General features: G+C 33.5%; 1 long non-coding RNA gene across 2 annotated transcripts; it reads right to left on the minus strand.

Annotated features, from left to right (window-relative positions):
* Nucleotides 1-2,726: 2,726 nt before the first annotated feature.
* LOC145943081 (uncharacterized) lies at nucleotides 2,727-19,095 on the minus strand. 2 transcript variants are annotated; one of them, XR_014426476.1, is made up of 5 exons: nucleotides 18,878-19,095; nucleotides 17,833-17,937; nucleotides 16,893-17,309; nucleotides 14,906-15,096; nucleotides 2,727-2,795 (listed from the first exon to the last, which is right to left on the minus strand). It is a non-coding gene; the product is annotated as an uncharacterized LOC145943081 (long non-coding RNA). The 2 variants fall into 2 exon arrangements; XR_014426475.1 differs by lacking the exon at nucleotides 18,878-19,095 and having other exon boundaries at nucleotides 17,833-18,122.
* Nucleotides 19,096-19,499: the final 404 nt, after the last annotated feature.

Here is a 19,499-nt window from a genome sequence, read left to right on the forward strand (position 1 = left end):
AAAATATATTACTATTTTAATATTTTCAACATATTATTTTAAAGTTTAATTAGTAAATAACGCTTTATTATCAGCTAATTTCTATTTAAAAAAATATTAATAAAGCGTTAATTTGCTAAATTTTTAAATAATAATATGTGTGTGAAGCTGGCGTATAATTTCGTGAAAACTCGTAAATAATTAAGAGTTCTGGCTTTATCTGCAATAGTGGAACTATTGAAAATAAAGCCAGAATTCTTAATTATTTATGTTTTCACGAAATGAGACGCCAGCTTCATACACCTCCATTATCCATTATCGTCATAGAAATGTTATAAAATAAAATAAATAATTTCTCACTCACCGATGCACATATGTGCAATAGCAGAGTTGTAGAACACAGCACACACGTTGATCTGAAAACAAAATATTCAAATAATGTATATACATATATATGTGTGGGGGGGGGGGGGTATGTGTGTAGACAGGGTGTTTTGAAAGTCTGGAAACGGTCGAATATCTCAATGTAGTTTAGAAAAAAAGTTTTTATTTTCTTACCTTGCAGTTGCCCCGCTGTCGCCCGATGCCGCCCTGGGCCTCCTCCTCCTCTCTTGGTCCATGGGTGGTTGGAAGATCCGCAACACTTATTACAAACTACGCGAAATAGGTGTTTGGAGAAACGTCTCACGACAAACACTCGAACTCGCGAAGCGACGAACGCCGATTTTAAATAATCGCGGATGCCCGACCGCGTAATCCAATGGGTAGATCGAGACGTTCGTTCGTCGCTAAATTCGACACTCGCGACTCGTCACACGCGGCAGATATTTGCGACATTTATCATAAATTGCGCGAAATACGTGTTTGGAGAAACGTCTCACGACAAACACTCGAATTCGCGAAGCGACGAACGCCGATTTTAAATAATCGCGGATGCCCGACCGCGTAATCCAATGGGTAGATCGAGACGTTCGTTCGTCGCTAGATTCGACACTCGCGACTCGTCACACGCGGCAGGTATCTGCGACATTTATCATAAATTGCGCGAAATACGTGTTTGGAGAAACGTCTCACGACAAACACTCGAATTCGCGAAGCAACGAACGCCGATTTTAAATAATCGCGAGATGCCCGACCGCGTCATTCAATGGATAGATCGAGACGTTCGTTCGTTGCTAGATTCGACATTCGCGACTCGTCATACGCGGAAGGTACCCAAGACATTTATCATAAATTGCGCGAAATACGTGTTTGGAGAAACGTCTCACGACAAACACTCGAATTCGCGAAGCGACGAACGCCGATTTTAAATAATCACGAGATGCCCGACCGCGTAATTCAATGGATAGATCGAGACGTTCGTTCGTTGCTAGATTCGACATTCGCGACTCGTCACACGCGGCAGGTATCTGCGACATTTATCATAAATTGCGCGAAATACGTGTTTGGAGAAACGTCTCACGACAAACACTCGAATTCGCGAAGCAACGAACGCCGATTTTAAATAATCGCGAGATGCCCGACCGCGTCATTCAATGGATAGATCGAGACGTTCATTCGTTGCTAGATTCGACATTCGCGACTCGTCATACGCGGAAGGTACCCAAGACATTTATCATAAATTGCGCGAAATACGTGTTTGGAGAAACGTCTCACGACAAACACTCGAATTCGCGAAGCAACGAACGCCGATTTTAAATAATCGCGAGATGCCCGACCGCGTAATTCAATGGGTAGATCGAGACGTTCGTTCGTTGCTAGATTCGACATTCGCGACTCGTCATACGCGGAAGGCACCCAAGACATTTATCATAAATTGCGCGAAATACGTGTTTGGAGAAACGTCTCACGACAAACACTCGAATTCGCGAAGCAACGAACGCCGATTTTAAATAATCGCGAGATGCCCGACCGCGTAATTCAATGGGTAGATCGAGACGTTCGTTCGTTGCTAGATTCGACATTCGCGACTCGTCATACGAGGCAGGTACCCGAGACATTTATCATAAATTACGCGAAATACGTGTTTGGAGAAACGTCTCACGACAAACATTCGAATTCGCGAAGCGACGAACGCCGATTTTAAATAATCGCGGATGCCCGACCGCGTAATCCAATGGGTAGATCGAGACGTTCGTTCGTCGCTAGATTCGACACTCGCGACTCGTCACACGCGGCAGGTATCTGCGACATTTATCATAAATTGCGCGAAATACGTGTTTGGAGAAACGTCTCACGACAAACACTCGAATTCGCGAAGCAACGAACGCCGATTTTAAATAATCGCGAGATGCCCGACCGCGTCATTCAATGGATAGATCGAGACGTTCATTCGTTGCTAGATTCGACATTCGCGACTCGTCATACGCGGAAGGTACCCAAGACATTTATCATAAATTGCGCGAAATACGTGTTTGGAGAAACGTCTCACGACAAACACTCGAATTCGCGAAGCAACGAACGCCGATTTTAAATAATCGCGAGATGCCCGACCGCGTAATTCAATGGGTAGATCGAGACGTTCGTTCGTTGCTAGATTCGACATTCGCGACTCGTCATACGCGGAAGGCACCCAAGACATTTATCATAAATTGCGCGAAATACGTGTTTGGAGAAACGTCTCACGACAAACACTCGAATTCGCGAAGCGACGAACGCCGATTTTAAATAATCGCGGATGCCCGACCGCGTAATCCAATGGGTAGATCGAGACGTTCGTTCGTCGCTAGATTCGACACTCGCGACTCGTCATACACGATGTTCGAAGGTACCTCCATTACTTATCCCTTTGTCAGATTGCACTCGCAACTCGACATCTGCAACATTAAAAGATATTCGAGACATCAGACTATGCGAAACATACAACTCGTGTTTTGCATGTACACAGAATTTTCTCTTAAAATTTACCCTTAAACTCGATTAATATTTTTTATCAGAAATGAGCTGATTAAAGCGTTAATTTACTAATTAAATTTGTAAATAAAAATATGTAAGTAGATATTAAAATAACGATGTTGCAAATAATATATTATAATACTTTAAATTCGAATAATATTTTCTGACAAAAATCTACTGATAACTGTCAAAAATATTAATCGAGTTAAAAGAATTACAACATATTTTATTTAAAACATATTATATCACATTATTATTTTAAAATTTAATTAACAAATTTTCGCGTTATTAATAATTTTTGGCAGATATCAGCCAATTAGAAAAGCGTTAATTTGCAAATTAAATTTTAAAATAATATGTTTCAAAAATTAAAATAATAATATGTTTTAAAACATTATTTTAATTTCTATAACATATTTTTATTTTAAAATTTTATTAGCAAATTAATACTTTAATCAACTGATCTGTCGAAAAATACACAGAGAGAATTTTCTCGTAGAATTTATCCTGAAAATCATGATAATCGTGGAACAATATGATATAGAAAGAATTTTATGAGATTTTCTCTGATTAATATTTATCACAATAAAAATAATATCTATTACAATAAAATATAAAATATGTTTGATCAATTTTACTATGCAGTTTAGTAAAATTAATCAAATATGTTTTATCAAATATATTTTATTGTGATAGATATTTTTATTGTAATAAATATTAATCAGAGAAATTCTCATAAAATTCTTTTCATGCCATATTGTCCCACGATTACCGTGATTTTCAGGGTAAATTCTAAGAGAAAATTCTCTCAGTGTATTAATCGTTTAAATAAACTTTATATATATTTTTTTTATATAATAATTCTTTTTAATATAAAATTGAAGAATAGCGCGCGCATAGCACGCGCTTGTGTTTTGTTCTAGTATTATATAAGAAATAAAATAAACTCTTAAGTTGCCTTTTTTTAAATAGATTTTTTGTTTTTTATACATTATTTTATTCCCTTATATATATTTTTCAGTGCCATCGCCTCAATTATTGGACATGTTACTTAAAAGTCAAAGATATATTTATATCTTCAATAATGAAAAAGCAATCGACACGGAAATGCTAAGCTCTCCGATACGAATAGAAAAACAAAGAAAAAAAAAGAAAAAACAAAAATCGGTACAGCTCGCGGCGTATGAGTAATTTCGTGCACGGAAGAGCCTGTTTTGCAGGGATACGCGGGATAAAGGAGAAATATGACGACACGGGAACGCGCGCGGTTATACGATAGTGCGTTCAAACGGTCGACGTAACGGGAGCGTGGAGACGATAAACGATTTGGATGGCGAAAATGTCCGGTGGCGGGGAGAGATTACGCGCGGTCGCCGAGAGATACCCTAATTCGTCGACTGACTGGCGGATCCTGGCTAAGCCACTATCAGAAGCTTTCGGGTTCGGCCGGAGCTACAGGACGGGACTGGGCTCGCCAAAAACGTGGCTTTATTAGGTATCGCGGATTTGCTTCGAGATCTCGAATCAAAGCGACGCCCTGGGAAATGCAATGCTTGCAATGATGTATAATTCTTTTTACATTACATTATTCGTTTTATTTCATGTATGAAGCATCTAGAATTTATAACTGTTAATTGTCAACGACATTTCTTTAATAATATTTTAACATTTCTCATTTTAACATGACTTGAATATGAATTTAAAGCGATCAGGCTATAAGACTAAGTCATACCTCAAATTGTAAAACAGCAGTGAAATATTAAAAATTTTATAAATCATAGTCTAATATGCTTACAGGACACTTTCCATTATTAATTTTTATTTTGTATCTGAAAATAACACATGAAAAATCCTCAAAAATCTTCAGTTCTTTAGTCTCTTTTATACTTTCAAAAAAGAAATGTATATATTTAGTAATTAATTATTAAATAATTTCAAATATAATTAATTTATTATAGTTATATTTTTCTCTAATTATAATTTTTCATTAATATATACGAATGCTATCGACATAAATTTTGTTTCCTTCTAATCAACAAACATATTAATAAAACACATAATAATTACGTCTACGTTGTACGTTGATATTATATAACGATAAAAAAAAGATTGAATTGAAAAATATTATCGCATTTATAAGAATGGTTCTTGATAGCAAGGCTACATTATGTATATACAATATGATATATAAAAATTTAGCGCCTGATGTTTGTAGAACGTATTATTATATGCTGTCTTGTCATTTGTGTAGTGAGATTTGAGCGCAAAATAGCAACGCAAACCATTCCATGTATTGTCACACTATCTCTCGAGAAATATAATCGTGACAAGTAATAACAATAAGAGATACCAAAATCGTTTGGGTGAATAAGCAGCGGCGATCCTTTTATACGAGCAATTGAAGATCAGCCTACGCGTTTAATTAACGATTAAATCAAACGTGCCTAACGAAACGATGGCTATCTATCAAAATAGCTATTTCTTATATATTCAATCATTATATAAAGTGAATGAAAATGCGAATTTTAAATTATTGTTTTACTGATATTCACAAGCAATAATCATTTCTGAAAATCCTTAGAATAAAATATATTTGGCCTTGCATAATGAATTTTTCAATTTAAGTATATTTTTCAATTTTGAATTATGAAAACGTGAAATAATACATAAATCGTCGTATCAAGAATTCAAGCAATGAAAAAAATTATACATTTCAATAATCATTTCGTACATACATATTATTAATATTAAATATTTCGTGTCAATAACAAAGCTATTATGAGTTCGGCAATGTTTTACTTTCGTGCCGTATAACATACTATTCTCTATACACAGTCACCTTGTTGTCATTCACATGTAAGATAATACAATAAGATACACGTTGTGCGATTAATGTCGAAAGTATCGTGGAAAGTGCTGTTGTCTTCTATTAATTAGTGCATCATGCATAATCAATGATCGTGTTTTCGCGAGTGAGTATCATAAAGAAACGGATAAAAAATTATGGCGTTAGGCAACGACAAAGCAACCATAGAAAAAATAAGTGATTTATTAATTAATTAATTTGACTTATTCTTTATTTGTTTTATTCGATTTATTATTTGCTTTATTATTTGCTTTTATTATTTTTTGTACTTGTAAATTTAATTGCTCTAATAAATTAGTACAATATTTAATCCTTACATATTTTGGTATCTATTACATAATAGAATATTAATCAAATTGCACAAGTAGCTTGAAATGTATAGAAAATTTAAATTAAATTAGACATAAATAAAAAAAATCGATAGAAAATTTCGCAATATATTATATTATATTCTACAACGTGTCAATTTGCTAATTTTTTATAGTCTATCTATATTCATCGATAACTTGTATATATATGATTTAAAATAAAATTGAATGACATAAAATCCAATAATATTGAATAATTCTGACAAAGAGTCGTAAAGGCATCATACCGAAATAATTTTTAACAGGATTGTAAACAATTAAAACTATGTTATTATTATTATTATTAATCTTTTCATTATTCTTTAAAATTCCTATGTGAATGACAACTGTGAATACGATAATGACTCAAAATGGACCAAGTTCTTAGAAATGCAAGCAAAATAGATTTACCGCGGAAACAAACTTCCCAATTAAACTCGTAATCGCCAGGTAATGGCATTTGACTCGTTTTTTATCTAATTTTGAGGATTAATCCACTTTTGCAAGCATTGAAAGGGTTGAGTGCGGCGAAACATCGTTCTCGTTCAACGTTCCTCGGCGATAATGTTGAATTGGAACGATTATGTCGCAATGTGAACGCGATAAAAAAGCTGTTTGAAAGAAAGTTTCCTCGACGAGCGGAGTGGAGCGGAAACGAGCGACTGCCACTGTCGTTTGTTTAACTTTTGCGACGATTCCCGGCGTTTTTGCATCGGTTAGAAGGGCTTTTCCTCCTTCTCTCTTTCCCTTCCCTCTTTTCGTCCTCCCCCCGACCGATTCCTTGCTCTCTGTTCCTCTTTCTAACTTCGCTCTTTTCCCTACTGTCGCAAACAAACAAGCTACAGGCCGAACTTCAGCCTCGAATGTGCTTGGCGAGACTTGTCGAAACCTTCGACAACTTTCAAATGCAATTTTCAAATTCGTTTCAGCGCAGTTTTCGGGGTTCGCGACTTTCGAGTTAGCCGATACACAACTTCAGCCGCGTAAAATATTCGCGAATCTAAATCACGCCTTGAATAGTTAACCCTTTCGACATTTTTAATGATGCAAGAATTATTGCATCGTTAGAGATTTTTTTTTTATAAACTCTTTTTAATAAACTCAATTCTCTTGATACTTTTAATAGCAATGATAGCTTTTATAGCATTTTAAAAAAAACAACTTTTTATATTATTCACAATTTTGTTTTTAATTTTGTTTCTGCACTGTCGATTTGCTTTTGATCCATTTTACGATATATGTATTTATAAACTATCCTCTCAACGCTAATTTTATTCTGTATACATCCTATTCCAATATATCTGTGAGATCTTCTCATATCTACAGGTCATTGGATCTACATCCATGATCTATTTCGTGGAGCGATTCAATATCAGTTTTATTCACTATATATATTTCCTATTCTTATTTCCGAGACTCGCGTATTCCACATTGTCGGCACACTTGGTAACGATTTCGACCATCTTCACAATCTTCCGACAATCTTTTCAATTTCTTTGTGCCGCTCGTTCGTATTAAATTTCATAAATGCAACCTATAGCGCGTCAGGGAAACGTCGAGTAAGAATGAAAATGCCGCGATCTGATCGAGAGAGCACTATCGTTCCAAACTCCGAGAAATCGCGCACGTTATTTATGGAGGCGGCCGATAGCGATAAGAACAGCAAATCGAGCGAACTCACAATCGGACCAAGCTGTATTCAATTCCGGCTCATAATTGTTAAAGTGGAAAAGTTTCAAAGCGCCGTATCGGGCCACCCTCGCGACATCCCTCCCCGCTTCGTCCCGCGAAGGATCCCCGAGAAAGCGAGTGTTCCCTTTTCTTCTTCCGCGTCCCGTTTCCGCATTCGTTTCTACGAGTTCCGGACTGTCGCACGATCCTTTCGCGAGTTTACGATTTCCGTCTACACTGTCTGTACCGCAAAAGGTTTCCTCGTTCTGTTTCAACAATCGGCGAACTATCCAAGAATGAAGGCGTGTTCTTTATACGTTGTTTCTCTCAGAATTAAAAAAAAAAAAAATTCCGCTATTTCTCTCGCCTTATAAAAAAATATGTAAGGCCGTTTCCGTATCATGTATCGTCACATCGTTTTGCAATCTTTTTTTATCAGTGCTCTTGATATCGTAATATAATTAATAATCTTTAGTAATAAAAATTGTGTTTTTTTTTTTCGTTATTTAAATTTACATTCAATTTCAATTTCTCTAAGTTTGTGGCACGAGCCACATTTAGTCAATGTCATATACATTATATAACACATGCCAGTTTATACTATTCTCGAGGAATTTGATCGCTAAATATTAAAGTACTCCGTCAATCTTGCTTTACTAAATTTCACCAGCTGTAATAATACAACCCTAACAAGATTAATTATTAGAATTTTCCCAAAATAATCCTGTCTTCTTCTCTTTTTAATTCTATTATCGAATCTCCTCAATGTTCGTCAAAACGAGCCAAAGACTTGCAATATTTCAAAATCTTTCAAAATCTTTCAAAATCAAAGTCAGATGATTTAATAGGAGCGTGCACACATATTTTATATCACAATATAATTTCATTTCGGATAACAAATTGTTAATTACAATTATTATTATTCTCAAGAGCTGAGAGCATTGTATACTATTTAATTATTAAAAAAGAATACATTATATGATTATAGAGAAATAAAGAATATTACATATATTTCTTCATAAACTGATTAATTATATAAATAAATCCAAAAATGATTACAAATATATATTTCCTGCTAAAGTCATAAAATCATTAATTATTTCAAGAATGCTACATCTCCTGAGGAAAAACTAAACATTTAATAATTTAATTTTTAAATTGAAAATATCATATTATCTCTTCAAAAGAGAAAGAATAACTCTTATCAGACATAGAATTATAGAATATTAAATATTAAATATTTTTAACTTCCGTGTATTTAACGACGCGTTTCAATAAAAATATTTCGCTCGCGACAGCAGCGTGGCGATGGTAACCGGTGTAAAAAAAAAAAATATCAATATCAATTTCAATTGCGGCGAAACTCGATCATCTCCGTCGAAGAAATACTTGCGCGTTTTCGGCTGCCGGCCACAACGGGCCTCCACATCCATTTCGCGGGTATGGAAAAAGCGGTGCGGGAACATCGGGTTATTGACCCCCTTGCTTTCTATCAGGGGCTCTATCGGCGTCCTCCGTCGCGCTACCGGGCGTTTCAAATCGATGTGGCCGGATTTACGAGTTGCGGACTACACATGACGCGTTAAAAGCGAGCGCTTTCACGCCCGGGGACATTTTCCGTTAAATCCGCGCGCGACCGCGAAAACAATTCTGGCATGGCGCGAAAATATTTTTTCGCATGGCGCGAATAAAACGCGAGCATTGCCCCTGCAAAATGCATTTGCTTTCCTCCCGGAAAACAGGATCTTTCATGCTTCGATTCATCGGAATTCGACAAATGTGACACGCGACTTATTCCGTTGCTGCAATTAATTTCGCTGTATCTAAATAAATTCTTAAAAAAAAACCACCATTTTTATTGCTACAGAGATACAAGAGTTACAGTTTGCTCTTGCCCTTAATTTATTTTGTCGCCCTGAGATAACGTCGAAATACTGTATTCAAGAATTGGTATCGTAATTGGAAATACGTTTTAAATCTAAAACGATCCGTACATCATCTCTTTTGCCACGCAAAAGATACATTTTTATTATTATTTCTATATTTTTGCACATTTAAAAATAATAATAAAGAAAAAACACGCGGGTTGCGACACAAGGAGGCGAAACTTGGCGCGTTACCAGTGACTCGCTTTCCTCTCTAACCCATCCACCGCTTCCACCTTCCGATCCCCTTATTTTTCCGTATAAATGCAGTCGGGACGATTCCCTTCCAATTATCCTTAAGAATTAATCCGCTTTTCGACGTTAGCCGGTTGTTGGCGATTAAATGCGCCAATAGGACGCGATGGAGGGTGGCGCCGTACGATGGGTGCGAGTGTGACGGCCGAGGGTGGTTGCACAAACAACAAGATGGCCGCCGGCGGGGCTCCTTCGGCGCCCTCCTTCCCCCCCGATTCTACCAGGGAGTGCGCCGCGACGCCAGCCTGGCCCGCGGACGAAAGGGTTGTTTTGCGAAAGGAGAGAACGCGCGCGTACCTTGTCAATTCTTCCCGAATGTCTGGCCGTTTGAAATATTGGCCGGGCCGGGCCGAGCCAGGCTGCAAAGCCAACCACCACCCTCTTCCTATATCTCTCGACCTCGATCCTCTCTCGCTCTCCCTCGCTACCCCTGACGATCCTGCGGATTCCGCGATTGTTAAAAACAACGAATATCTAAACCCGCGAATTTCTGGGGACTACCGCGTGCACCACAAAATGGGATATGTAGAACGTCGAATTTTCGTTTTCGTTATTCAACGACTTCCGGTAGAACGAATTTATTTTCCTTATGATGAAATCTTTTCAATATAAAATTAGATACGCGCGCGTTAAGTGAAAAAAAAGATCAATATTATACATGGAGCGATCACATGCACCGATATTGAAGCTAGAGAATTAATGTTTCAGATATTAGATCATTTTTATATCTCTTTTACTACGCTGTTTTTATTGTATAAGTATTTTAATCTTGGTAGCTTTTTATTTTCCTACGAAATGCTAAGGTAATTGGGAACTCAATGCTCGGTCATGCAGCCGACGAAAAGATTTGTCCAATTAGTGGAGCCATCTCCAATGACGAAGATAAGACATGTCTCGTCTACATGGCCGATAAGCATCACAAATAATTAACATACTCTGCCTAAATATGAGAGGGACATCGCCCATGCTCTCCACAATTTGTATGATTTCTCGATCCTTAATTTTCTCAATAAAAATAATAATAGAAAGATTAAATAAAAGATTGAAATAGATTAGTTAAAAGATTAAAAGGTAATCCCGAGATTTATTTTGTGATTAAACACAAAAAGAAACGAGAATTAAATATAACATTGAATTTCTATCTCATTTATCAAATTCTTTATTTTATTTCATTCACTTAATAAATGAAAAAGCAGCACTTTTCTCTTTGAGGAACAAAGTCTGCATCAAAAATTAAAACATGAATATTAGATCGTTTATTTTTGATATTTATTATGTTTAAGATAATAAAAAAATTTTTAAACGAGCTTGAAAATAATTTGTTGTATTTCTAATAACTATTTCGTAAATATTTGAACTGTGTGATTGAATTATAAATATTCCCTATATATTGTTCATTTATAATATTCATTTTATAATATTAATCAGATTTGTAGATACTATGCATTAACATTATGTATGCTCCATAGTAATTATAATCACACGTATCAATCTTTCGCTAGACCCGTTTTTGACCTCATTACATGACAGGTGATCGATAATTTTGGTAATTATATCAAAATCAATTTATATCAAAAATTTCGTGTATATATATATATATATATATATATATATATATAATTTAAAAATGACAGAAAAGAAACTCAATGTCATACATGAGATAGACTCGAAAAATTCGCTTGTTTCAGATTGTGTTTTTTTTTCTCGTTTCTTTCGTGTTAAACTCTTTTTTTTTTAACTCGTAAAGCAAATCGCCGAGCGGTACTGGCAAGCGATCGCAAGAGATGGTAAGACGAGGAAAGGGCTCGGGAAGACGTCGAATAACTCGATTACTCGTCGGAGGAGTGTCACTTTGCCAGGCCGTGCATCCAAGTGCGAGCGGAATTTCGTTAAGGCGCTTCTCGTAACCACCTCCACCGTCGCTTATCCGTCGCTTTTCTCGTAACGTCTTTTTTCCGAAATATTCGACGGAACGTTTTTGCGATAATGTCGCGACAGAAGCGAGCACTCGGGATAAATGTCGGAAAATGTGGCACGTAACCGCGAAGAACGATATCGAGCTATTTCAAGGAACATCATATATATCTCAATTTCAATTATTCAACACTCAGTATATTAGCAAATGCTACGTGCTATGATAAGCTGATTTCTTTGTTGTCATAATTAGATATCAATTAAAGAGTTATCTTACGTATAAAAAATAAAATAGTTGTTTAATGTTAAAAATATGTGTTGACTACACATATAACTTATGTCAAAAGTCTAAAAAAAAATAAAAGAAAAATTATTTCAGAAAGATAAACGTGCGACTTTGGTGTTGATTAATTTTGATATACTTATATCATAACTTAATAAAATCAAATATCATTATTAATTAAAAGATTTTTATTTTCAAATAACTCTCCAAATTTTGAATAAGTAAATCAGCCATGGTCATTTTCGACGTATAGTTAATTATGATTATATAACATTCATCGTACATTTCTGAAAATTAGTTAATTTAACTAGCCAAAGATTTTCAAGCAACTTAAATTTTTTTGTAAATAAATCTTATTTTCTATGCATGTACCAAATTTTTCATTTTGTTATCTTGTTAAATATTAATTATAGCAAATAATGTATTTCGTGATATTCTAATACAATATCGAAATTAAGATATCAGTAAGGAGAAAAAGAGAAAGAGAAATATAATTTTAATTTATATATTTATCCTAAAGTGATTCCGTCAATATTCGAATTTACATTTTACACTTGTATATATTTTATTTTATATTATTTATATTCTATTAATATCAGTTGTATTAATTCTTTTAAAGAAATATCGCGTTTTATTAGTTCTTTAAATGTATTAAGTTTTAATAAAACGTGATATTTTTAAGAGAGTTATAATATAGTTGATATTAATAGAATTAATAAAAAAAAAAAGTAAAATATACAAGCGCAAAATGTAGAGTTGAAGACAACAGATCTATTAAATAGCGTATAAAATATATCCTGCCAAGTCATATTCTATCGCACGAAATATAAAAATCAGAGCGGCGAGGCAGAAATAGGATTCCAAGTCATACGCGTTCTAGATGCATCTAGGAAAAATATTGCACCGGCTTATCAGGTTTCGCGAGCAGGCTCCAAATTCGCCCGTGATGTTTTGTGCTCTGCGATATAGTCTGCGATTTCCGAAGCGTCCGCGGAAACTTGGGATGAGAGCTACGAGCTCGACTCTAATCAGATACCGTCTAGGTCGGGTTGGCATCAACAGCCAATCGCATTTACGAGATTGCCGCTCGCTGTTTTTGGCATAAAGGCTCGCGCTTATTTCGCGTACCATAAGTAGATCATGGTAAAACGAAAAGGCACTCCGACTTAAATTCATCTTTTAACGGCCTCGTCTTTATTCGATACGTAAAATATCGAGAATATTGGAGAAATTGCGAAAAATATCTTTCATATAATTTACTAAAGATACCAAACTGCCACTCCCCTTCGTATAAGATTGTAATATAGATGAAATTGCATAATGTGTACTGTGCATAAATGTGCACAGTATGCTTATCAAGAAGTTATTCAAAACATTATGGCATGTATAAACTTTAAATATAATATTTTATGACATACACATTGCTCTTAGTATTTGCCAAAACCAATAGCATGTTAAATATATTCAGATTATTGGAATAAGTCTTTCGACATTTGAGATTTTTTATTTGTTATAACTATTTTAATTCTGTATGTTAAATTATCAGAGAAAGTTAAAAAAGAAGAAAGAATTGCTTACAAATTAAAAAATATTAAATCAATTGTTATCAGAAAAAGTTTACAACAAATTTGCACAATGCAAATAAGATTATATTATATTTCAATATTAATTCCGATATTGCTAAATAACTCTTAAAATATTTTAATCATTAAACTTCTTATTAATAAAAAGTCCATCAAATAAATTATAAAAAATAATGTCTAGAGAATATTTTCTATTTTCTATTTACAATAATTTATAATAAAGCTAAAACATTAAAACTGATTATACTAAAGCAATTTATTTTCTAATTTTGTATATTATATAGTTCTCTACATGATAAAATTTAATATTAACTTTTTTAAAAAATTTATTGATAATTAATCAAAAATAAATCCTGTTCGCAAAAAATCGATACTTTTACAGTTTAATTCAATATAAAGCAAAATAAGAATAATGTATTTGATATATTTCATTAGAAAGACATTAAATTATATAAATAACGCATTGCCATTATTATGTGCAACTTTTGTGCAAATCTGTTGTATATACATGCAATAATTTTATTTGAATAAAATGAAATTATATACATGTGCACAAAATACATCAATAATACTGATCTTTTGCAGTAAAGTGATAATTAAAAGCTCAGTTCATTTATATAATAACAAAATAAAGTTAATTAACTATAAAGTATTAAAGACTTGAATGATGTTTCATGTGAAATAAAAAGTTAATATCATCTCCATCTCTCATAAAAGATAGAGAACTGTTTGATATCTTATCGTTGTGCGCTCGATAATTTCTATTTTGAAATTAGTATTACCATCGAATTTCTCAGTTATCAAATATATAGGAACAAGTGAACAATCCTAATATTATCAATTGTTGATAAGATAGCGATAATAATGATCGTGTATAGATTAAATTTATCAACTCGTGAACCCACGAAATTACCATTTCTTATGAGTCTTATGACTAGCTTTCTCGTGAACAAGTGTTTGTCATTATAGGGCCAACGTTGAAAATAACAGTGGCGTAGATACTGGATTACTGCTGAAAACTAGATGTTGAATACACATACGAGATAGATGCAACCAGCATCTACGACACTGCTATTCTCGGCGGATGAGAAAGTCGACTGTAAGAAATGATAATTTCTTAGAACATCGATTATTACATTTATACAATAATAAACCAAAAATAATACATAAGTACATATTCGACTCACCAACTGCATTCCGATGAATTCTAAATCCTCGGTAATCCTTGGTAATCCTTGGTAATCCCAAAAAACCGGTACTGGACACTTTACACTTAACATTTAATTTCGAGAATCGCAGGATTTTTCTCGATAGTCTCGGTCGGAAGCAGCGAACCAATCACAGTTGAGCGTTGTACAATCGATTCTCCAGTCATAATCTGTAAATAATATAAATGTATCTCTTATTTTATTGCAAGCAGCCATTAGAAGTAATGTTAAAAAGATGGCGCAATAGAAAAAATATAAATATATAATGTATAAATATATAACTATAAAAATATATAATATATAAAGAAATGTTTGCTTCTTTTGTTCTGATCGAAAAATTAAACATTTCGAAATATTTGTAATGTCCATTCGATCGCATTCAACATTTCATGTTGTATGTAACAAAGAAGCATAAATAACGATATTTAAAATAGAGAACAATATGGAGATAAAAATATATTATATATTTATATATAATATAATATATTTATATATAATATAAATATAAATATATAATGTATAAATATATAACTATAAAAATATATAATATATAAAGAAATGTTTGCTTCTTTTGTTCTGATCGAAAAATTAAATGTAATGTCCATTCAATCGCATTCAACATTTCATGTTGTATATAACAAAGAAGCATAAATAACGATATTTAAAATAGAGAACAATATGGAGATAAAAATATATTATATATTTATATATAATATAATATATTTATATATAATATAAATATAAATATATAATGTATAAATATATAACTATAAAAATATATAATATATAAAGAAATGTTTGCTTCTTTTGTTCTGATCGAAAAATTAAACATTTCGAAATATTTGTAATGTCCATTCAATCGCATTCAACATTTCATGTTGTATATAACAAAGAAGCATAAATAACGATATTTAAAATAGAGAACAATATGGAGATAAAAATATATTATATATTTATATATAATATATTATATATTTATATATAATATATTTTTATCTCCATATTGTTCTCTATTTTAAATATCGTTATTTATGCTTCTTTGTTACATACAACATGAAATGTTGAATGCGATCGAATGGACATTACAAATATTTCGAAATGTTTAATTTTTCGATCAGAACAAAAGAAGCAAACATTTCTTTATATATTATATATTTTTATAGTTATATATTTATACATTATATATTTATATTTTTTCTTATATAAATATATAATATATTTTTATCTCCATATTGTTCTCTATTTTAAATATTGTTCTTTATGCTTCTTTGTTACACACACCATGAAATGTTTAATGCGATCGAATTGGCATTACAAATATTTCAAATTATTTAATTTTTCGATCAGAACAAAAGAAGCTAACTAAGCTTTCTTTGTTCTGGTCGATCAATTAAATATTAAATGCTTCGAAATATTTTTTGACGCTAAATCGACCACACCTATAATTACTTTAAACTTCAATTTTTTCAAGTTTGACGACGATTTTCATATGCGACTATACATTTAAAACCATCATTTTCGTATACGAAACTTATTTGTACTTTGTACATGCTCAAGAAAATTGGAGCTTTAATATTGTATCCCAAGTAACAAATTAATGTAATATAAATATTAATTTAATGTTTATTAAATATTTGATATTTCATTAATAAAATATTAATAAAATAAATATTTAATAAACGTTAAATATTTATTTTATTAATATTTTATTAATGAAATATTAAATATTTAATAAACGTTAAATTAATATTTATATTATATTAACGTTAAAATAAACGTTTTTTTAATGAAAAAGGAACTTAATCAATTATTTTAACATTTTTAAAATATCTTTAAAAATGTTTTAAACATTTTTTATACATTATTTTGCTACTTGAGATACTGATTTTTTTCGGACATTGTCAAACAAAAAGAAATAAATTAGCGATACTCAAATTGATATTAGCGTACAATAACTATTGCATACCTAATGACGATTATGTACTAGCTGAATTTCCGCTGCATTTTCGCTTCGACGAGAAAATAACACGAAATATGCAAAGAAATCTTTGTTCGTAGAGCACAAAGAACATAAGTGCCGATATTTCTGAAATATCGCGATATCGATATATTTTCAGAATTGCAGGCAGCGTGTTTACATTACGATGGAACTTTGAAACACTCCCTACAGTGAATCGCGCGCGAAATCCACTATTTGACTCTAATAATCGCGTGAAAATTTCCGGAGCGAAACGACTACACGATTTTCCATGGCGTCCGTTGTTGACTGGCAATTTAACTTTCGAGAATCGCAGGATTTTTCTCGATAGTCTCGGTCGGAAGCAGCGAACCAATCACGGTTGAGTGTCGCACAATCGATATATCGATTCTCTCCAGTCATAACCTGTAAACAATATAGATGTCTTACTTCATTGCAAGCAGCCATCAGAAGTAAATGTAAGAAAGATGGCGCAACGACTCTAATGTAATTTTATCTCCATATTGCGTCTATTCTCAATATCATTTTATGCTTCTTTGTTACATACACGAAACGCTGAATGCGATCAAATTAGCATTACAAGTATTTCGAAATGTTTAATTCTTCGATCAGAACAAAAGAAACAAACATTTCTTTGTTCTGGTCGATTAATCATACGTTTCGAAATATTTTGTTGACTAACTAAATGGACCATCCTATAATCACTTGGCACTCCAATTCTCTACGATGATTTTCAGATGCCACTGTACTTCTGAAACTATCATTTTACGTATACGAAACTTATTCATACATGCTCAAGAAAATTAGACCCTGCTCAAATATTAATTGCGCTTTCTTTCGAACATTCCAATATACAAGTAGCCGAGCACAAAGTAGCAAATTATCGATACTCAAATCATGATATTAGCGTACGATAACGATTGCATACCTTATAAAATGATTGTCCACCAGCTGCATTTTCGCTTCGGCGAGAAAATAAACGTGAAATATGCAGAGGCCTTTCTCCAACCTTGGAATATGATTGCCGGTACTTCTGAAATACAGTATCAGTGTATTTCGAGAATTGCGGACGAATAATGGCGAAAAATATCCGGAGCGAAAGGACTAGACGATTTTCCACGACGCCCGTTGCTGATTGTAATTTAACTTTCGAGAATCGCAGAATTTTTCTCGATCGTCTCGATCGGAAGCAGCGTATTCGCATTACGAAATACTCCCGACAGTGAATCGTGGGTGAAGTTCACTCTTCGACACTAATAATCGGCAAAAATATCCGGAGGGATACGACAGGACATGCAACAAGTCTCGCGATCGCGTCCGTTACGGACTGGGTGCTCAACTTTCGAGAATCGCAGGATTTCTCTCGATAGTCTCGATGGAAGCAGTGAACCAATCGCGGTTAAGCGTCGTACAATCGATATATCGATTCTTCAGTCATGACTGTAAATAACATAGATGTCTCTCTTACTTCATCGAAAACAGCCATTAGAAGTATATGGAAAAAAGATGGCGCAACGACTCTAATACAACACATTTTCATCTCTATAGTGTATCTTTACTCAATATCATGATTTATGCTTCTTTGTTAAATGCATGAAATATTTACATGAAATGTTAAATGCAATCGAGCTGGTATTACAAATGTTTCGAATGTTTAATTCTTCGATCAGAACAAAAGGAGCAAACATTTCTTTGTTCTGGTCGATCAATCAAACGGTCGGAAATATTTTTTGGCCCTAAATCGACCATATACCTATAATTATTTGCATCTCCAATCCTTGAGCGACGATTTTTTATAGGCCATTGTACTTCTGAAACTATCATTTTACGTATACGAAACTTGGTCGTACATGTTCCGGAAAATTAGACCGTGATCGAATACTAATTGCGTCTTCTTTCGAACATTGTCGAGCACAAAGTAGCAATTAATGATACTCAAATCATGATATTAGCGTACAATAACGATTGCATACCTAATGATGATTGAGCACCAGCTGCATTTTCGCTGAATTTTTGCCTCGGCGAGAAAATGACGTGAAATATGCAAGGAGACCTCTCTTCACACTTGTTGCACGATTGCCGGTACACCGAAATCGCGATGTCGGTGTACTTTGAGAATTGCAGACAGCATATTCGCATTACGAAATACTCCCGACAGTGAATCGTGGGTGAAATTCACTCTTCGACACTAATAATCGGCAAAAATATCCGGAGGGATACGACAGGACATGCAACAAGTCTCGCGATCGCGTCCGTTACGGACTGGGTGCTCAACTTTCGAGAATCGCAGGATTTCTCTCGATAGTCTCGATGGAAGCAGTGAACCAATCACAGTTGAGCGTCGTGCAATCGATATATCGATTCTCAAGCTGTAGATTATAATAAAAATATATTATAAAAATTATATATTTTAACTAATTATTAGAAATCGCTATTAAACGCAAATATTTAATGAAATAAATAAAATAAAAAATAGCGCAATCTTTCTTTCATGTTTTATCTCCATATTATGTTTTATCATTATGTATGTGTAATTATTATTATTAATAATTCTTTGGAAAATTCCTTGAAATTCGTTTCCACAAATAACATAAA

Source organism: Prenolepis imparis, unplaced genomic scaffold (assembly GCF_030444845.1).
Source record: "Prenolepis imparis isolate NDT839.2.m4 unplaced genomic scaffold, iyPreImpa1.0 SCAF_11, whole genome shotgun sequence".
Lineage (NCBI taxonomy): Eukaryota > Metazoa > Arthropoda > Insecta > Hymenoptera > Formicidae > Prenolepis > Prenolepis imparis.